General features: G+C 39.6%; 1 protein-coding gene across 21 annotated transcripts in view; it reads right to left on the reverse strand.

The window, feature by feature from the left end:
• Positions 1 to 22751, reverse strand: part of FARS2 (phenylalanyl-tRNA synthetase 2, mitochondrial) — a 632301-nt gene that overhangs the window by 535624 nt on the left and 73926 nt on the right. For 13 of the 21 annotated variants that reach the window (XR_009262822.1, XM_058733127.1, XM_058733132.1 and 10 more), the window contains exon 3: positions 4271 to 4305. The exons of 6 other annotated variants lie outside the window; for them this stretch is intronic. The gene's annotated coding sequence lies outside the window, so the exon portion shown is untranslated. Of the gene's footprint in view, positions 1 to 4270; positions 4310 to 14311; positions 14334 to 22751 lie in introns of those variants that run through there. 2 more of the 21 variants (XM_058733114.1, XM_058733116.1) reach the window with 2 other exon arrangements.

The raw sequence follows: 22751 nt of genomic DNA on the forward strand, positions 1-22751 counted from the left end.
CATTCTCCTGGGACATATGCCACGGTTCCACATCAAACAAAACCTTTTTCCTGGGCATCTGATAGAAGCGAGGTCATATGAAAAGACATCTCATAGGTGACTGACTAGTTTTACAAGGGCAAGATAGTTTATCACAGAGTGAGGTCTCATCAATAAATAGCAAAACTGATTCAACATCGGCGTTTAGCTACTGTAATGATTAAATGTGGAAAAAAAAAAAAAAAAAAAGGTGCCTGGGTGGCTCAGTTGGTTGAGCATCTGACTCTTGATTTTGGGTCACAGTTCCTGAGTTTGAGCTCCACATCAGGCTCTTCACTGACATTGCGGGGCCTGCTTGGGATTCTCTCTCAACTCCCCCCCCCCGCCCCGACTCTCCCCTGCTCATGCTCTCTCTCGCAAAATAAACAAACATAAAAAAAAATCTTTAGTTTCCATTCATTTTTATAATAGCAACATATGAAGCCCAAGAAAGAATTTATGTATTATAACTTATATGCCATGAACATCGTTAAAATAGTATGTTTGAGAAAATATATATATTCAGGAAAGAACAGTAAACAAGCAGGTATCATGATCATTATTAATATAGTATTTTTGAGAAAAACAGAATATATAGAAAAGGCTAGCAAATCTGGGAAGTATGTAGGAAATTTACAAGAAGCATGTTCCAGAGCACTGAGCATGAAAATATGGACAGCTCCCACTCATTCTTCAACAAACAGGGGTAGTGCCAAGCACTGGGGATTTCTGGGAAATGTGACCTAGCCATGAAACACTGTGGCAAACTATAGACAAATGCACAGAAAGCGGGCTAGAGTGCTAAATACCATAAACATTACCATACAGTGCCCTGGGACTCCAGGAACTATTGGCAGAGATGATCAGAAAAAGCCCACTCAAAGATGTAAACTTCTGAGAATTCCTGCCATCTGGACAGGATTAGGACCTGTGTAATGGAATGCAGCATCTTGAACACTGGGAAAGGCAAGTCACTGCTGCAGAAACATCCAGGGAACAGCACCCACCAGTTCTGTGTGGATTCTATGCAGAACCTTGGGACAAATGACAAGCTATGCAAAAGACAGCTGACGAGAAAAGAAAGACACATTTTAAAGGTACACCAGGTAGATTGCAAACACAACAAAGCAAATCTAGCAAGTAGCTTTAGCTTCCTGGGAATGGAGACAATTCATGAAACAGAAAACAGCACAACATGAAAATAAGTTAATCAGTAAAAAAGTTGTTTGCATACTAAAAAAAAAAAAAAAAAAAAGGAAATAATTCTGCTGCGTCTCTAATGAAAACATTGAAACTTTTATTTTTTCTATACAATCAATATAGAAAGCAATTATCCATAAAAGTTATGAAAACAATTATCCATAAAAGTTGGATTTTCCTTTGGAACCAATGAGGTCACATTACTTTCAGACTCTGAATTTTTCCTTCCCAATATCATCAAGTTCCCACCTAGACACATAAAAAGTATAAAAATACACAATAATTTATTTAAATATCTGCTTTAAATAAATTTTCAAAGCAATTTTTAAATAAATTTTGTCTAAAATAATAATTATTGGAGTGCTTGGATGGCCCAGTTGGTTATGCATCCGGCTCTTAGGTTCAGCTCAGGTCATGACCTCATGGTTTGTAAGTTCGAGCCCAGCATAGGGCTTCACACTGACAAGGCAGAGCATGCTTGGGATTCTCTCTCTCTTTCTGCCTCTCTCCACTCCTCCCCAGACCTCTCTCTTTCTCTCCCTCAAAATAAATAAATAAACTTTAAAAAAATAAAAGTAAAAAAATAAAATAGAATTATAATTGTTCCTCTGAAAATATGAACAGATTTCATTGATTAATATCCAAGGAAGTGTGACAACTTCCCAAAAACCTTTCTTCTTGGTGGAAAGCAACGTACAGTCTCTAGGTAAGTTATAAAATCATTTATAACAGGGTAAATACTTTACAACCAATCATTTTTTTTTTCATTTTAGGACTTTAGCCAATGTAAGAACATAAACCAGAAGGTAATGGAACATAACTTCCAGAAGGAAGAAACCAAAGTATTATTGGCCACACATAACTGTCTCTCTAGAAATCTCAAATGAATTGACAAACTATTAGAACAAATAACAGGATGCTCAAGGGAATAAATGTAAAATTCCTAAAAAGCAATAGTATTTTTCAATCCCAGCAATAACCAACAAGAAATAAAGTTATAATGAAAACAAAATCTTTTATAATAACTAAGTAGCCCCCCCCCGCCCCCCGCCTTATAAACAGTTTCATTTTCCACAGTTCCAGTTACCCTCAGTCAACCATGGCCCAGGATATGATCCTCCTTCTGACATATTTTCAGAAGGTCAGTAGTAGCCTAACACAACATCACAAGCATACATCATTCACCTTGCTTCATCTCTTCACACAAGCATTTTATCACCTCACATCATCACAAGAAGAGTAACTACAGGACAGTAAGAAATTCCGAGAGAGACATACCACATTCACATAACTTTCATTACAGCATACTGTTATAATTGTTCTATTTTATTATCATTGTTATCTCTCCCTGTGTCTAATTTATAAACTTTATCATAGGTATGTATATATAGGAAAAACATAGGATACATAGAGTTCAATACATTCTGTGGTTTCAGGTGCCTGCCAGGGGTCTTAGACCAAATTCCCCAGAACTAGGGGAGGAACTACTGCATATAAAAAGGCCTATATGAAGCAAATTACAAAAATTTACCAAAAGCCATGAAAGAAGATCAAATAAATAGAAAGAGATATATGTTGAATGGGAAGATTGAATAATATAAAAATGCCAGCTCTATCCAAATTATTTTGATGTAATTTCTAACAGAAATTTCTCTGGGGTGTGAGGGGAAAGTTAAGAGGACTTGAGGTGCACCTGGGTAGCTTAGTCGGTTGGGTGTCCGACTTCGGCTCAGGTCATGATCTTACACAGTTCGTGGGTTTGAGCCCCGCATCCGGCTGTGTGCTGACAGCTCAGAGCCTGAAGCCTGCTTCGGATTCTGTGTCTCCCTCTCTCTGCCCCTTCCCAGCTCATGCTCAGTCTCTCTCTGTCTCTCAAAAATGAATAAACGTTAAAAAAAAAAAAATTTAAAAAAAGGTCTTGAAATACACCTAAGTTCATTTGAAAAATTAAACAAGTGACAGAAGCTAGCCATTTTTTGAAAAATAAATAAGAAAAAAGGAACAATGAAAACTCGCAAGAGGGGCACCTGAGTGGCTCAGTTAGCTGAGCATCTGACTCTTGATTTCGGCTCAGGTCATGATCTTGTGGTTCATGGGATTGAGCCCCACACTGGGCTCTGTGCTGCCAGCACAGAGCCTGCTTGGGATTCTCTCTCTCTGCCCCTCCCCTGATCATGCTCTCTCTCAAAATAAATAAACATTTTTTTTAAAATGGCAAAAGACCTGACATAGCAAACAGATTCTGAGGAATTTTAAAACTTAATATAGATCCTCACAAATCAATGTAGAAACAAATTCCATAAGACATAGTGTTAAGAAACTGACTATTTGGGACAAAAATGAACTCATCTTCACATCATATGCCAAAACAGACTGTAGAGAGTTCTGTAGAGTTCTATATTTAAAAACAAAAGAAAACAAACAAAAACAGAAGAAATATTGGTAATTTTTTAACTGATCTGGGGTTAAGAATGACTGTTATACAAAAGAAGTAAATGAAATAAATGAATGGAAGACACATAAGTTTGACCATATGAAAATTTAAGACTGCTGATGTTTGTAACCATCAGAAAATTTGAAAGTTTAAAAAAGAAAATGGGGAAAATCTCTGCAGTGAATGACACAGCCAGCCACTATTTACTAGGGCTCTGGGACAGAATGTAAGCTCTTTGAAATGCTGATGGTCTTTTCAACATTCTATGCCATATAAATAGTTGTTTACATCATTTTAAACATAGATCTGGAAAACAAAAGCATACATTTTATTTCAAAAACAAATCTGGGCTTTTGAAAATAGTTTATTTGCCCATAGAGTTATGAGTTCCCACATATGTGAAGAAATATCTTTGATCCTAGGAAGAGCTTGAAAAGACTCAGCTTTCAGTTACACCGGTATGAAGTAAAGTCTCTGAGACTTTTAAAAAACCATCAGCCTTCCATGTCTTTGTTCTTCCGGAGAAAAAACCGTCTTATTTTAAAACTCTAGAGTGATATATTTAGAACTAAGATTTTTTTCCTCCACTCTGAGCTTTCTTACAAAAAGCAACCTTACCTTTTAGTCTGTTTTAATCCCAAAGGAGACAGTATGTGAAAAATAAAAATAAAACACAATCGGAAAAAAAAGTTGAAAATTAATGGTTCAAATACATTTAAGCCTCTGTAATTTTTCATATTGTCATACCAGAGCTCTGTGCAGAAGAAATAGGTGCAGTGTTTCTCCAAGTTTGCACTAGTGGGGGTAGCACCTCTGAGGTACAGCACAGTGTGAACAATAAAATCTCGTCCCTCTTGTCTCTGTAAAACGTAAAATGCCTGCCCCAAGGCTATAAAAAGAATGGAGTTGAATGCACAAATATCCACTATCTACTAGGCTTGTTGTACACATAAGCACTAATGCTTACTATTTGACAGTACAACTAAATAAAAACAAGGTTATTGTTTGCATATCAAATGTTAATTTGTTTTACTTTCTACTTTGATAAATATTACGTTCTCTAATTACATACAATTTCTCCCAAACTTAACCTGTAGAAGTAATAGTGAAAAACTCATTCATGATATTTCTACACAATGAATCACTTGATGTAATTTTATTTCACCTAATAGCATTGCTAAAGTAATTTTTTTCTCCATTGCTAAAGTATTTTTAAAAAGGATTTACATTATAATCACTAATTGTTCATAACATGTTTAGTTTTACCTAAGAATATTTGCTCAGAAGAAACAGTTTGAAATCTTTTATCTGAATGATATCTGTTCATTTAATTAAATCAATTCTAAATTTCAATACTGGTCAAAAAAAAACATCAGTATGTAAGTCAAGACACAAAGGAAAAAAAAAACACATTTATAAATAGATAGAGTCTAGCAAATCAGAAAGCTTAACACTCTTAAGAAGAAATGTCAACACAAAACACCTGCACATGATTATCCTGCTGGTTAACTATGGGTCTTTCTCTGGCATCTGTTGATTTGTCATTCCTACTTGCCCTCTATACAGTTTCTAGGAGAGTACTTGTTTCCCTTTCTGGCCTAGGTTATAACAAAGGATAAGATGGGGGCAGAATTGAAATGGAAATGGAACTTATAAACGTATGAGTCACTTAAAACAGCAAAAACCCATGAAGTGAGGACACTGATTTGGAGGTAGCAATTTTGGACAAATACATCTTACTAGAGTACAGTCACATATGCCAGGGAACCACTGTTCTCACAGGTCAAATGGCAACAAATGGTCACATGACTTAGAAACCAAATTTAGGTCCATCGACTTCAGAGAAATCATTACATCATCATAAAAATCATAAAAGAGCAATATCAGACCCTAATCTTAATATAGAGATAGATGGCAAAGGACGAGGGTTCCACATTACCACAGGATAAGCATGGCTTAACAGAAGACCATGGAAGGGGGGAAAAGAAAAAAGTTACAGAGAAGAAAGGAGGCAAACCATAAGAGACTCTTAAATACAGAGAACAAACTGAGGGTTGATGGGGGTGGAGAAGGGAAAGTGGGTGATGAGCATTGAGGAGGGCACCTGTAGGGATGAGCACTGAGTGTTGTATGGAAACCAATTTGATAATAAATTATATAAAAAATAAATAAATATAAATAAATAATAAAATAAAAAATCACCATCCATGAAATCAAAGAGTTTAAAATATATGAAGCTGGAACATCACAGTATTCACAGTGAAACACAGAAATACGCTTATAAAAGAACACATGATTAACAGAAGAAGAGCCATCAGGTCCTGCAGATGTACATGAGGAGGAACAGCAAATGCAGACAATGCCTGGTAATGCATTCGTGGAAGAGGTGAGACTCCAACTGGTTATTCCATAATAAGTCAAGTTCAGACAGCCAAAAAAGTATAGAGAAAAGGCAGCAGATGGTATACATACAAGAAAAGTCAAATCAGAGTTCAAAGTTACAACAAATACTTAAATGTTGTATGCTACTGGTCTAATATCTGGCTAGGGATTGCTCGAAATACCAACAGGCCAGTCAGACACAGGAAGCCAAACAAAAGCCAAACAACAGTTTTACAAGTAACATTGGCCGAAAACAACTTCTAAAATTCAACAATAAATGGAGACCAGCAATTCAGAAAGGTTCCAGGTGATTATATCCTTTAAACAAGGTTCAAAACCTAGTGAGGCAGGACTTTCCTTACACATTTTACAGATTTCACTATAGGACTCTCTTCAAAATATCTTAACATGATCATGTTGATCAAAATAAAAGTAAATCAAACCTGATGCTATAACTTCATCACTCTGTGTTTTATAATCTTGCTGATAACGGCAATTCAGTCATTTCAAATCAGCAGCAAACTCCAGCAAAACAGGGGTTTTGAAAGTAAAAGTCCTGGGTTCAAATCTACACCCACCTTAACTAGCAAGTCATTTAATATCACAAAACCTCATCTGAAAAATGGTAATAAATGCTATGAAATGAGATCTATATATCTGTATGGGTATAGATGATATTTAAACATACACACACACAAACACACACACACAGAATCTACACATAGAATCTAGCTGGGTGTCTCACACACAATGAGTGAGCTTTACACGCATTTCTTTTTCTTATCTTCTTGCCTATTTCAAGTAAAACCAAAATGTATAGAACCGGGGCGCCTGGGTGGCGCAGTCGGTTAAGCGTCCGACTTCAGCCAGGTCACGATCTCGCGGTCCGTGAGTTCGAGCCCCGCATCAGGCTCTGGGCTGATGGCTCGGAGCCTGGAGCCTGTTTCCGATTCTGTGTCTCCCTGTCTCTCTGCCCCTCCCCCGTTCATGCTCTGTCTCTCTCTGTCCCAAAAATAAAATAAAAAAAAAAACGTTGAAAAAAAAAAAAAATTCAAAATGTATAGAACCACTTAAATACTGACTGCTCCTAAGCACATCTTTTAGTTTCCTCTAATTTCACTGACATAATTCCATGAAAGCAGTAAAAAAAAGTAATGGTGATAAAGAATATCCAGACAATTCAAAAAGAAGAATGGTACATTTTAGAAATTACCAATACAAAAAGAAAGCATTCTGAATAAATCCAAGGTCATATAAAAAAGTCAGTATTAGCAAAACATTCTTGATTTGATCTATAAACCTAAGAATTATTCATTTTGCTAAATAAAAGCAAATTCCTAGTATCTGTTCTTTTATAGTCCTTAATACTGAACCAATATGTTTTTAATGTAATTCATCCATTGTCTAAGTCTAATCATCTTCCCACATGAGCATTCACCCCACTTGCCCTTCCCATATTCTCATAACTGCACTGGCACAATATCATGGGTAATATACTGATGAACAGTGTTGAAACCATGTGATATTGACCTTGTTTTCTCCATTTCCTCTGATTCGAAAATAGCTTATACCCTACATAACACAGGTATATACCTCTGGGTGCATTAAAAGTAAGGATCTCCGAGAAAGCAGGGTTTTAAATAAAGCCACTTAAGTTAATCTGAGTAGCTCAGCTACTTTAGGGATATCATCAATCATCAAAACTAGCCAGAAACTGCTAGAATAGCATCTTCCAAACTTCACATAAATAAATCTGTGAGTTTCTTAACATTCCATGCTTTCAATTAGCCTTTCTATAGCTCTGCTCGTTTTTTTATAACCATATACTTCTTCCTATTGATTCTCAGCACTCATATATTGGCAGGAAACCATTGCCAAGCTAATAGAATGACATGCATTTATGCAGTGCTTTTAATTAAGTCATTTTGGAATCTCCTTAGCATTCTGATGTAGATGATATGTTGTCTTCCTTGAAGTGAGCACAGTTGAATTTATCTTTGTATTTCCAGTACCTGGCCCAGTGCCTGCTACATACTAGGTGATCAGTATCCATCACAAATCGCCAGAGTGACACAGTCCTGGGTTTCAATCCTGGCTCCAGGACTCTCTAAATCTAACCTGGAATGTGAGCAAATCATGTGACCTCCCAGGGTTCTAGTGTCTTTTATAAAAAATGGGAATGAAGAAATCCATTTCATAGAGTTTCTGTGAAAACTAAATGAAGTAATGTATTTAAAGTCATTTCGGAGTAGCTGGTACATAAGGGCTGGAAAAATTGTAGATTAGTTTCACTAAATCATAGATACTCCTCACACAAATCCTCTCTGAGGTCATAAATTACATAGGTAATGTCAGACTATGGATTCAGAGTAATACCTCCCTTAAGACCAATGATTATAGACAGATGGGTACTAGGCCCTAAGAAGCAGCATTCTCTGAAATTTGCCTTGATCATTTCAGAATATTTCCCACATCTGGTTTCATGGTCCAATTCTGTAAATTTTGATCTCACGGTTCCTTTAGACTCAACCCTACTATGACCCATTAACAACCATACTGTGCATCCTAGGCCAGCTAATCCCTAGTCCTCTTTATATCTATCTCCTTCCTTGTATCTAACCCTTAATATTCCATTACTGGTCCTAACATTCCAAAGAGAAATAGAGATGAATAAGCTTTGGGGTCAGATAAGAGAAAATCCCAGCCACCAGAACACTATTTTTTGAGCCCTTCCGTGTGGCCATAGAGTCCCAAGAGGTATAACAAGTATAACACGGCAGGCTGGACACGGGGGAAGCAGTGACATTTCAATGCTCCTAGAAGATGTGAAACAGGGATCTGGTGAATCTCTCATTACGAATATCTAAATACAAAGCATTTTAAAACTAAAATTCATTAGTCTATAAACATAAGTGAGAAAGACCATGGTGAATTCAGCCAAGCAAAATAAGAGAGATAATGAAATCTTTTATCTGAAGACTATCTAAGTATAAAGCCTAGAAACTTCAGAGTTCGTAAGATGGAAGTCTAAAAAATATTTGGGATAAGATTATAAATCAACAAATATTGACCAAACGTCTACTACAATAATGCAAACATTTGCAAGGTCTTCTAGAAGTTACAAGGTATGTTCAAATAAATACTTGCATAAATACTGGTAGCAAACAGCCAAATCTACCCAAGAGAATAGAAGGAATGACTATATCTCTAGGGGAGACTGGAGGCATAATCCAAAAGGGTCTGTTAATGAACATGAAATTTCTTTGATGCCACATTTCTGATTTTTTTCCTAATACATAATATCCCTATATTTGTTGTAATTATACTTACATAATAAAACACCCATTAAAAAAATCCCTCACTCTCAAAAATAAACAAACATTAAAATTAAAAAAGGGGTGCCTAGATGGCTCAACTGGTTAAGCTTCTGACTTCGGCTCAGGTCATGATTTCATGGATCATAGGTTCAAGCCCTGCATCAGGGTCTGTGCTGACAGCTCAGAGCCTGGAGCCTGATTCAGATTCTGTGCCTCCCTGTCTCCCTGCCCTTCCCCCACTTGTGCTGTCTCTCTGTCTCTGTCTCTCTACACATACACATACACACACACACACACACACACACACACACACATATATATATGAAAAATAAACAAACATTAAAAAATATTTTTTAATCCCCAACTGGGGTTCAGAAAACATTCAAAGTTAGTGAATACACTTAGGTGTTAGAAGATGGCACGCTCTGAAATGTGCTGCCCAACACTCTACTGTCGCCATCCACTCTACTATGCTTCTCTTCCATTTAGCTGTTCCTCAGTTGTATCTTTTATAATAAGGCAGTAATAGTAAGTAAGGCGATTTCCTGGGTTCTGTGAGCCAATCTAGCAAATTATTGAATCTGAGGAGGGGGTTAATGGGAACCTAAGATTCAAGCTGGTTGGTGAGAAGCATGGGTAGCAACCTGGAAAGGTGACCAACATCTACAGGGGTTGGGGGGAGGTGGGGGTCTGGTGGGATTGAGTCCTCTCCCTGTGGGGACTGAGCTAAATCTGGGTAGCTAGAACAGAACCAAATTTAATTGTAGGATACACAGTCAGTATCTGAAGAGCTAGAAAAGTGTTTAATATGGGGGGTGGGGGAGGAACAAGCAAAGGACACATTTGGTATCAAAATTTTATGAGTGAAGTCAGCTCACAGGCACATCAAACATGGAAGGACAAAAATTACAGTCAAGAAACAACGGTGAGTTCACTATAGATTTCACTCACATTCTTTTTGCTTTTTGTTGTTGTTCACTCACATTCTTGATTTTGAACCATCATTCTAATGTGTGGAGAAACTGAATAACGTAACGCACATGAATGATTGTGGAAATCAATAGGCTATCAAATTTTAAAAATACTGCACCAGGTGGTTGACTTCAATTTACAAAAGAAATACATTCTATCAACTTCATTACAAGTTGGATGGCAGCCCCACATGTTTTAAAGCAACAAGGTTTACGAAGAGTGTGTGAAAATCCATGAGGCTATGGTGTAGCTGAAACATGGCACTCTATTACCCCAAAATCTTCGCACACATAAAGCAGGACCATTTTGCAAAGGTGTGCTCTGATCTTGCAGCCCTGAAGGAAGTAGCACCAGAGGTGTTCCCTCCAACTTCTCTGACAAGACACTCCCTCAGTTCAAGGCCAGGAATGGTGAATTTGACCATGGCTGCCCTCCACCACAAGAGGTAAGGTTTATAAAAGAAACAGTAGTGGGGAAAGAAGAGCTGTTTAAAACACAGAACTGGGCTCATCATTCTAAGCCTCGGAGCTGCAGTGTAAGGTGTTCACAACTGAAATGGCTCAGAAGCTGTTCTTACAACAACTAAGAACTTACTGAATTGTTCTTATTACAAGATAATTCCTAACAAAATGCATGTCATAACTTAAAAGCCAAAAGGAATAAAATAGAAGGCACCAAGACACCTAAAATATTCTACCATCATTTACACTTCAAAATGACAAAGTAAGAGTAATCAACACCTGTAGACAGAGATGTGACAGACCAGAGTGCCTGGCTTAGGAAATCGAGGCAGACATTCCCCCACAGTCCTATGGGAGTTCTTCAGAACACAGCTCAGTCAGAACCTGGGGCTCCTGAATCCTAAGATGTTAATGTTTCATAACATGATATTGCCAATGAAGAGGCTAACACGGGATCCTAATGATAAAGAGGGGGGCATCCTACCTTCACATCATTCATGCTCGAAACTAACAGAGCAAAAGGACCACTCTGCAAAACCACACTATTATTCTCTAGACCAATTTCTCAAATATCTAAGCTCACAGTGGACGGACGGTAAAGGATGTAAGTGAGAAAGACTAAGCAGCCTCCTGCTATAATTAAAGTAATTTCCTACATAATGATAGGTAGACTCTTCCCAATTTATTTTCTTATAACTTGAGGAGAAGGAGATATTTAATTCTGGCCTATCCTGAAATGTAGTAAAAATGGAAGTCTCATTTACCAGCAACAAAAATAAAAGTTACACGTTTAGTTATTTTAAGATCTAACAATACTAAGATCACTATTTTTAGGTGATTTGCAAAGACCAGCATGAATCTGAAAGACTCTTTTTACCATTTAAGAACAAATCCGTTCTATACCCTGCCTGATCTCTGAGGGGGATAAAATTTCCCAGTCTGCTACTAAAAATCAGATGTACAAACCAGGAGTCAGTATGTTTCAGTAAAGCCCAGAATAGTATCAACGCCCATAAAGAATCAACACAAGTAAAGGGGTGGTGCAGGTGTAGCTGTCCCCTGCCCGTCCTCCCAGTTTTCTATTCTCAAGTGAGGCAGACTGCAGGCTGACGCCAGAATGAAAAGTAAGAAAGGAGAAAAGGAGGAAAAGGTCAACTCAGAGCTAAACGGCATGCAGGGACGCAGGCTGCACACTGCAAACCCTACGGGTGATCTTCACCGTCCACAACGTGATCTTTTCTGTGTTCTTCTCTTCACCAACCAGCTTCACAAACTATGGAGATTTCATATCAAATAATGCAAAAACTGTGAAATAATAACTGGCACCATTAGTACAGTGCTGATTAAAAGAAAGAAAGTAAAAAAAATTTTTTTTCCTTCCTTGTTTTTCCAGGGTGGGGGTTAACTCAGCTGAACACTAGAAAGCCACAATCTCCCTTGACAGTGTTACAAATTTTTAAACGTTTATTATTTACTTTTGAGAGAGACAGAGTGAGAGCAGGGGAGGGGCAGAGAGAGACAGAGACCCAGAATCTGAAGTAAGCTCCAGGCTCTGAGCTGTCAGCACAGAGCCTGATGCGGGGCTCAAACTCAAGAACCGTGAGATCACGACCTGAGCCAAAGTCAGACACTTGACCAACTGAGCCGTCCAGGTGCCCCTCCCTCGGGAATGTTAAATGCACTATCACCCCAGCATAAGGAACCAGGTTAAGGAGCAGGTGCATCTGTGAGGGGCCTGGGCTGATTTACCATTTTCATGACTCTGTTTTCAGTCTTGTCAGTATTTCCTGTGTGTAATGCCCTTAATACCAGGTCTGGCTACCATAGTGGCCAGCTGCACTAACTAGTTAAATTCATAGAAGAGTATCTACAGATAGTTATGAGGCTGACATGTAAATTAACATAAAAGGTCTATCAATAAGTCACTGATAACAAAATACTGCCTCTTGGGAAAGAACAGTCCACACCCCAACTGCATGCTCCCCAACTCTGAGCATCCGACGGCACTTGCAGGTGGAGACGCAGTGATGCTCAGAGCAAACACTGTGCCGTGTGGCTCACTTGGGGTCTCCCATGTGGCTATGTTCTGTACCCAAGTTTCTAGAGAGAGAAGAGTGACAAGGCCATTGACCCCAGAACACAAAGCCTTAACAAAGGTGGCAGAAAAGGAGTGAAAAGGGAGGAACCTGGCAATTTGCTCAGCAGCCCCAAGCCTGGCCAATCTCTAGTCCCTGTTGGTGCCAGTTAGGAGAGGGGGGAAACCTGGCCTGTCCTTGATAAGGACCTCCAGGAGGACCTCAAAGCAGCCATTGGAGCCCTGGGGTCAGCAGTCATGCGGGCAAGGCTTCCTCTGAAGACTCACCAGGATGGTCCTGTGCCAAATGCTAACAATTGAGGGAAATGAAAAGTGTTCCTCCTGAGAACATGTCAGGGCCCTGCCCTAGAATCTGTGATCACTCTGTCTAGAATAAATTTCCCTACAGTGACTTGGGCTTGCCCTGAGGCTCAGCTTAAGTCCTGATTACAGGGAGTTACACGGCAGAGTAAACGCTCCACTGATGGTCACTTGAAATAATGCCAAACTAAAGGAGCCTGACCAACCACCTTTGGAGTTGCTCCAGTCATATAAGGGTAAGATAGGTAATTTTCAGAGCAAATAATGTGTATGCATATTCTACGTTGTAAAACCATATAGACACACAGCCTAATAAAAACACTGTACCTGTGAATGCACCTCAACACTTCCTCCCTAACATTAGGTATTAGGAATGTTATTTTCAAATTTCCCAATTAATGCTTCAAAATGTATCCTTTTACACTCATTTATTTTTAGTGGCGTTTAAAAGGTTCCCATATTCTTATTAAACTACTGTGTTTTTAAACTGACAATGCTTCCCATTTTTAATACTACAGTAATGATTCTTTTGTAACTAATTTGTCCATCACATACATTGCATGCATTAGACATAGTCATTTACAAATCATTCTTTTTCATGGTGATTAAAAAAAACATTTGAAAAATTTGATCACTGAGTAAAAATCATACTGCCTTCCTAAACAAGTGGGAAATTTTTTCATGGCTAGACTGCAAGTACATGCAAACTATTTCTGATACTTGGTTTTAAGAACCTGTTGTTTGAGCTGGAAAATTATGCTACATCTGATAAACCACCAGAAATGCTTGTGGCTCCTATTCTTCAGCAACTTAGGGATCCCTTGCTCCTGAAGTTTGGAGGCTGGACATCGCTGAAACAGGTGCCCGCCCAGGGAGGCAGAAAGAAGCAGGTGCAATCATGCCAATCCCTGACCGCTGCTGAATGACAAAGAGGACCGCACTCGGCATACCCATTATGAGACTTAGCATCAGGGAAGAAAAATAAATAATGCACCAATCTGGAAATTTCTTTAGCTGCTATATTCAAGCTGGAAATAGATTTGCTTCAGCGCTCTGGCACGCAGTATGCCAGCAATTCCTCTCCCCTTTGTCAAAAGGAAAAAAAAAGCCCTACAGACTTTAAAATACCCACCAGAGCTGCCAGCTTACAGGGGGATGAAATAGCCAGAGGAACTGATATGCCATATATCTAGGGAATAGAAAAGCAACAGAGAAACACTCTTTTCAATATAAAAAGACTAGACAAAATTAAAAGAAACATTTTAAAAGTAAAAGCCATTTTTGAACAATGCTCAGATTTCTCGCAATCTGCACCTGCGGGATGCATGGGAGGTACAAGGAACCAGATGTTTGCAGGGGCTTCTAACAAATACCTTCCTGCAGCAGAATGGCATGTCTCTCCACATGACAGTCTGAGGAGGCAGGGAAGTGACACAGGAAATCTGCCTGTGGTCCATTCTCGGTGGAAAGTCAGTCTGACTCCCTGTCAACGGCACGCGGCAACCTTAGCACCCGTCCTCCCAGAAGCAGGACTGACTGCACCTCGGGGGCCACGAGCCAAGCCCAGAGAGACAGAGGAAAGGTAGATTCCATCATTCGTCACGCTGACTTGTTAGAGAAACAGCTAGGTTTCCTCTAGCACTGTTTGCACGCAGTGTATCATATACCTATGTTTGGGGTCCCTGAGCGTGCCCTCCTCATACACTGGTCAATGGAAATTCGCTCCACCAAAATGGCTCAACTGCTCCTTCACCAGTATGTTCACAAAACGTGCGAGTAGCAGCCCAAGAACTAAGAACGGGAAGGGATGATGTCTGTCTGAGAGGTGAGAGGGCCCGTGTGTTCACACAACAGTGGAAAGGAGCTGTAACACACACCTTGGTAGAAAATCCTAGTTTCTTCCCTGTGGTTACCACTAAAAAGAGCAGTGATTGGCAGGTAAGGGAAGAGAAAGTAGAACAGATTATAAATTATTGGCATAGAGAGCAAATCCCAGAAGGAAGTCGCCTATTAGTTTCAAGCAAGTAAAATGTATATGCATTATCCCTACTCTTTTCTGAATAATTTCACAGCCCGGTACAATAGGAGCTGCTGTCACTGCAGAACCAGAGTCAGCCGTGCGAAGTCCTCGGTGAGGAGCTTCTTGCCTGCTCCTCCCTAAGGCCCAGCAGTAACGAGACCTTCCCCAGCCTGGTCATTCCGCTCTGTCCTCCGGGTGACTGACAGGAAATCCCGGCAAGATTCTGGATGACCGCTGCTCTCCATCCTAGATGTTCATATTTCAACAGAGACTCATGATGAAAAGTCTGTAAGACTTAAAAGTATAACTTGCTACTTATGTAATTTTGCGTATAAGAAAAGCAGCAGGAGGTCTTTTGACCATCTCTTAAACCATTATAGAAAAAGAACTCTACCCTCATAAGGCCAAGCCTTGGTACCTCTATTGTGCAGAGCAAGGCAAATCCAAGATGGCACGGAAGGTTGCAGAAATGCTATTCTATCCATCAGAACTACATCACTTTAATGACTCAGGAGGTGTTTGAAATAATAGAACATAAAGAAAAAATTTCGTTACAAGGAAAACATTACAAATCAGAGGAAAACTTTCTAGAATTTTCACATCTTATGATAATTAAATTATATGCCATAATCTAATCCTGTGAGTATATCATCAGTACCTCTATCATACTTTTAATTTTCAACTAAAAAACACACAGATGCTTTAAAAAACAAAACAAAGCAAAACAAAAGACCCATTTAGAAACACAGAATTATTGTTGTCTTAAGCTAATAAAAGTAGTAATACCCCAACTTTCCAACAAAATAATAATTTCTGATAGGGATTAGAGAAGATGGAAGCTTTCGCATATAAAATAATGGAATTAACCCAAAACAACCCAAATACTGACTAATAACAAAGGAAATCAAACTCCCACCATCATCTCTGGAAGCATTTCTGGGACTTGCCCTCTGGATACAAATTTTTTTTATCTTCCAATAGAGACAAAACCCAAAGCAAAGCAAGACCCACAGCAGACCAAGGAAGGTGAGTCCTGCAGGGGTAGCACTGAGAGAGACTCCGTTCCTGGACCTCACATCTCCAGGGAAAGCACTAGAAGACAGTTTCCACCAAAACCCACTCAGCAGGAGTCCTCAGTGACATTTTAGCTTACTTCCCCCCTCACTGTCAAAACCAAACCAAAACAACCAAGAAAGAATACCAGTTAAAGCTTTAGTTCCTCATTTAAAGCATGCAAATCATCTAATTGTGAATTCAAACAATGGAAAAACCAATCTGCTCACTTTCTGGCAACAACAGTCCTTTTTAATGAGAACATGCTCTATGCTCCACAATGATATCACTAGGAATACCCACTGTTCAATGTGTTGTATAATCAGCTTTCCTATGCATAGGCAAACATGTATTGTTTTTACAAAGTAGGGACTATACTGGGGCGACTAGGTGGCTCAGTCGGTGGAGCCTCTGACTTAGGCTCAGGTCATGATCTCACGGTCTGTGAGTTCGAGCCCTGCATCAGGCTCTGTGCTGACAGCTCAGAGCCTAGAGCCTGCTTCAGATTCTGTGTCTCCCTCTCTCTCTGCCCCTCCCCCGCTCATGCTCGCTCGCTCGCTCTCTCTCTCTCTCTCTCTGTCAAAAATAAACATTAAAAAAAAAGTAGAGACTATCTTATATCTCCCTTTTTAAATACCCAACGTAAGTTACTGCAATCATTTTACAAGTTGTTGAAACATTATCAATGGCTACATTATATTAAGTCAAAAAAACAAATTACAATTTATTTCATCATTTTCCCATGGGATATTTAGGTTGCTTCCCATGTAAATTTATGTTTATTTACATGATTATTTAATGAACATTTGTCTGACTCACCAGATTGCAAACACCTGTGTTTGTAATTTGTGACTGTTATATTCTCATTTCACAGCAACACTTGAAATATGCTAGGTAGACTATAGCATCAGGTGAATAAATGAACGACCCTATGCTTTAATTCTTGTCTCATATCAGCCTCATCCGGAAAACATTCCTGATACATCTCAGCTATACACAGTGCTCTAGCTCTCTTCTGAAATACCCTGGACTTCTTTTTTTTTGTATCTACATTGCAGAGAAAAGAGAAAAACATTATTTGGTGAATGCTGTTATGTGCCAGGCACCATGCCAGTCATATTCAAGAAGGTCCATGCCAAAAAAGATTGCACCTTAGGAAAAGGACACACCAAAAACCTACCACTAAATTTTCAATCCAGGGACTTTCCTTAATTCTTCAGTGGCCTCACTAAGCAGTCTGACCAGAAGCAGCTCAGGTCCCACCCTAAATGCCTGGGGATGGTCTGAGAGGACAGAAGCACACTGCAGCTCAGACGGTCTGCCACTGTGGCTGAACCCTGGGCATGGAGATGTGAGCTCACCTCTCTACCTCCTGTACTATTGGGGCACATGGTAGCTGCCCAATATATACATTTGTTTGACAAATATTATTGATAATATTATTATGGCTTCTAACATCCCCTCAGGAGTCAAAACATTAAGTACTTGCATACATTACTTAGTACATTAATAGAAAAGGATTGGGCTAGGGAGAGAGGCTCTTCCAACTCAACAAGTGAACTTAAAATATACAACAGATATTCAGCCTGAAGTCATCAGTCCACGTTTGCTCTCTAGCTCGTAAGGATTTAATGTGAGGCAGGAGAAGAGAAGAAGATCTGGATGAGGCCCCTTCAAAAGCTGTCACACCAAGGTGGCCAACTTCATGCCAAAGGGCCTACAAGACACCATCCCTCCTATAAATAGGGTTCTATACCCCCCTTAGTGCTTCTAGCACTCTGGACAGTTTCATTCTTCTTTCACATTTTCAAGGAAGAATTTGTACTCAGGACCATGTCCTGCTTCAAGGACTGCAGACAAATTAATTCACAAGAAGCTCTGAAAAGTGCTATACAAAATGGCTGGTTGTCTCATCCCTCATATGACTGAATTATTCATTTAAGAGATAAGTATAACAAAACTCAAAAGGATGTCAAAACCTGGGAGTTTCCTGGCCCCACATCTGGCCCATGGGAGCCACAGAGCACCTAGTAGAGAACACTAGCTCAGGACATGATCTCTGCCCTCACCTGCTCCACGTTATCATCAAGCTGCTTACCCTCCCTCAGCATTCACTTGCCAATTAGCTAAATGGGGATCTGTAGCTAAAATGAATTAGAAAGGCAGAGAAAGTCTTTGAAAACAGTAAATGCTACTGTCACTTTAGTGTTAATACCATTATACAATCTGCTCAAGGCAGTGACAATGCTACACTAAGACAAACACACACGAGATCCGTTCAAATCAGTAATCACCTCCCATAGTCCATCATCAAAAGCAAATCAAGAAGATATTAAATGCTTACCCGTTAATATTTAATAGTGTTTATTTTACAAAACCACCTCCCCTCCCCACAAACACAGAAGAATGGAGGGAGAGGAGAAGGAGAAAGGAGGAAGGTTCCAGGTACAGTCTAGTCTCTGAAGTTTCACCAGGTGTGAGTAGAGAGACTGGCCTCTTCACTCCACAGGGGGCCCCTGGAAATCCCATAAATTGCAGCATCACAGTTATTTTTGCCACAATGGTTTTGAATGCCTTAAAAATGCCAGATAGCTTGAACCCAACAGACAGACCCCACAGCACTTGGCACACTTCCATCCTCCACTGGACAAAGTCCCCTGAGGTGGCCAGGCCACATGCATACAGCTGGAGAAAGTTGGATCCACCTAGGGCTCCACCACCATTGCTGGCATTGTAGGGGGAATGAGAAGACGAGAGGGACAATGTGGGAGAGTTTTGTTCAAATGGTAGTCTTCATCTCCTGACCAGGTTGGGACTTACAGTCACCTTGGCTGTTCTGCTGGCCTTCCACACAGGCTCCTGGTCCTCATGCCACTGATTTTCTGTCTTAGAGAACAAAGTAAAGGTGGGAATGACAGCACTCTGCTGCTTAGGTTGACAGAGACACTTGTCTCCACCACACGGGATGGGAAAAGACAACACTGTTCTTGGGATCAGCCGTAGGCAGGGACTTCACAGTGACAGAGTGCCCTCCAGCTGGGGTGTCTTAGTAGTCCAAAGCCAGCAGATGGTCTTTAATTCTTCATGCCTCAAGCCCATCACTGAGTCGTGGATCTCTTCCCATTTGTAGCCCATGGACAGCATCGACTCAGGCTGCCAGGGATCCTTGTAGTCAGGGAGTGGCTCAATGGAAGGCCTCAGTTCCTCTTCAGGGCCCATGTCTATCCATGAATCCCTCATAATTTCCTCTAAAATGTCTCTGTCACTGTGGTTGTAGATCAGGAATTTCTTAAGCAGGCTTTCACTCTCTATGGACATTTTAAAAAGTCATATATTCCATCCAATACCTAAGCCCACAGGTCTTTGAATTCCAATCCCTCAAAATGTAGGAAACTGGTGACCATAATAAAAAAAGGATGATTCCAATGCTCCAAATATCCACCTAGGGGGCATCATAATTATGACTCCAAAAAAATTCCAGAGAATAAGGAGGTCTGCCACAAGAGGTATTCAGCTTATGCATTCACGATGGTGAACACATTACCAAAGCCAAAGTCCACAACCTCGACATTAAGGTCAACAACAAAAAGCAAGTTCTCTGGCTCTAAGTCCCTGTGGACAACACTCTTCTGGTGGTAGCACTGTACATGGACACTGTCTAGAAAATGTGCTACAAGCCTCTTTCTCATGTAGCCATGGTCCACCAAGTAATCAAATATCTCTCCTCCACTAGTAGACACCCTGACCAGGTAGAATGGTCCTGGATCAAGATCATGTCAAACAGTTTCACATTATTAGGATAATTCGAGACCTTCATGTTTCAGACTTCAAGGAATAGTCTCTGGAGGCTAGAAAATCTCTGCCGGAATCTATTAATGATATTCACAGCCACCTTTGTCCCATAATATGCTGAGTCAACATGACCTTGGTGAAGCTGCCTGGCCAATAGTCATAAGAAGCTGCTGTCAATACGAATGTCTTCATTAGTACAGATGGTGCAAAACCCTGCAGCATTGTAACTTGCTAACTACACTAATAATACTAACAATACTAAAAAATTTTAAATCAATAAAAAAGAAAAACATAGAAAAACATAAAAAAGAAAAAAATAAGAGACTTGAAAAATAAAAGAAAAATAAAGAAAAAAGAATGAGGACAAATGAAAGTAAAATAATTTTTTTTTAAAAAAGGAAATAATTTTAAAGAAAAAAAATAAAAAGAACAAACAAAAAAAAGACAAAAAGCCAAACAGGAAAAAAGCTAACTGTGGTCAACATCCCTCAGGTCACCAAAACTCAGCTTCCTGGGTAAAAGAACCAAAAACCTTAGGGCCAACCATGGACTCCTACAGGTGCATGAAGTTCCCTAACAATGGTTCCTTATGAGGTCATAGCAAGAAATGCACCATTCACTACCGGGAATAATCCACAGTGCTTTCTCACATTTGTCTCAAGACAAATTTTTTTTAAGAAAGACAGGGGGATTACCCCAAGAGATTCTTTTTATGTGGTTGATAGCCATCAATAGTAACTTACGAAAACTTAAAACATATAAGATGCTTCAGTGGCCTTTTCATTTCTAGTTTGGAAAGCTACAATAACATTTGTCTTTTAAAGAGCTCGTATGTCTACACTTAGTATATTCAATTCCTTTTTCTTTAAGGTCTGAGAGATTCACCTCAAAATGATACCACTGGCAGAGTGATACTATATAACAAAAATTTCTGTTACATAAGAGACAATAAGGTGCATGGTTAACATACACAGAGCTGAAGGGAACAAGACTTTTGGTATTTATTTGTTTTGGTATTTATTTGGTATTTATTTGTTCTTTGCACTTTTGCCCAGAGTCTTTGGAGGTTCTACTCTTCCATGAGCCAGAGATCCTGCTATGTCCATTTCAGTAATTTTTAAGCGTAGAGACTGAAGCTGCAAGTTGAGAAATTCACCCTTTTTAAAACTAAAAAGTCATAAAATTCCATGTCTGTATTATTCAGCATGGGTGTGGGCATGGATACTGGGTGCCAGGCATGGCACCAGTGCCTCAGGAGAGGGAAGCAAGAAGCCCCTAGACTTATTCCTTCTCTGACACTCCTTTCTTTATGTAGATCCAAGTTTCTGACCTGTATCATTTCCCTTCTCTCTGAAGAACTTTTTTTAACACTTCCTGCCAGACAGATTTACTAGTGAAAAGTTCCTTCAATTTTTGAGAAACTCTTTTTCTCCGTCACTTCTGCAGGATAATTTTACTAGATTATAGCATTATTTCAAAGATATTGTGAGTTCAGTTCCAGACCATCACAATGAAGTGAATATCATAATAAAATGAGTCAAATTAATTTTTCCTAGTGCATATAAAAGCTATATTTACTGGCACCTATTAGGTATGCAATAGCATCATGCCTGAAAAACAATGTGCATAACTATTTAAAAAACACGTTATTACTAAAAAGCATTGACCATCATCTGACCTTTCATCAAGTTGTAATCTCTTTACTGGTGGAGGATCTTTTCTCCATGTTGCTGGCTGCTGACTGATCAGGGTGGTGGTTGCTGAAGGATGGGGTGGCTACGACAATTCTTTTTTTTATTTTTAATTTTTATTTTTGAGAGAGAGGCAGAGACAGAGCAAGAGCATGAGCGGGGGAGGGGCAGAGAGAGAGAGAGAAGGAGACACAGAATCTGAAGCAGGCTCCAGGCTCTGAACTGTCAGCACAGTTCCCGACGTGGGGCTTGAACCCATGAACCATGAGATCATGACCTAGGACGAAGTCTGACACTCAACCTACTGAGCCACCGAAGCGCCCCTACGGCAATTTCTTAAATAATACAACAATGAAGTCAGCCACACCTACTGAGTCCTCCCCTCAGGAACAATTTCTCTGTGGCTTGTAACGCTGTTTGGTAGCATTTTACCCACAATAGAATTTCTTTCAAATTGGAGACCATCCTTTCAAACCCTGGCACTGCATTTATCAACTAAGTTATGTAATATTCTAAATCTTCTGTTGCATTCCAACAGCCTTCACGGCATCGTCACCGGGAGCCCACTTTCTTTGCTCCTCTGTAACAAGCAGCTCCTCATCCGTTCAACTTTGATCACAAGATGGCAGCAGTGCAGTCACATCCTCAGGCTCCACTTCTAATTCTAGTTCTCTGGCTGTTTCCACCCCAACTGTAGTCACTTGCCCCAATAAAGTCCTGAACCCCTCAAAGTCATCCACAAGGATGAGAATCAACTTCTTCCAAACTCCTATTCATGTTGGTATCTTGACCTCTTCCCATCAGTCACCAATTTTCTTAATGGCATGGAAAATGGTGAATCTGTTCCTGAAGGTTTTCAATTGACTTTGCTTAGAACTATCAGAGGAATCACTCTTTATGGCAGTTCTAGCCTTACAATATGTATTTGTTAAATAATAAAACTTGAAAGTTGAAGTTACTCCTTGATCCACGGGCTGGAGAATGGATGCTGTGTCAGCAGGCATGAAAACAACATC

Source organism: Neofelis nebulosa, chromosome 6 (assembly GCF_028018385.1).
Source record: "Neofelis nebulosa isolate mNeoNeb1 chromosome 6, mNeoNeb1.pri, whole genome shotgun sequence".
In the NCBI taxonomy this organism is placed as follows: Eukaryota; Metazoa; Chordata; class Mammalia; order Carnivora; family Felidae; genus Neofelis; species Neofelis nebulosa.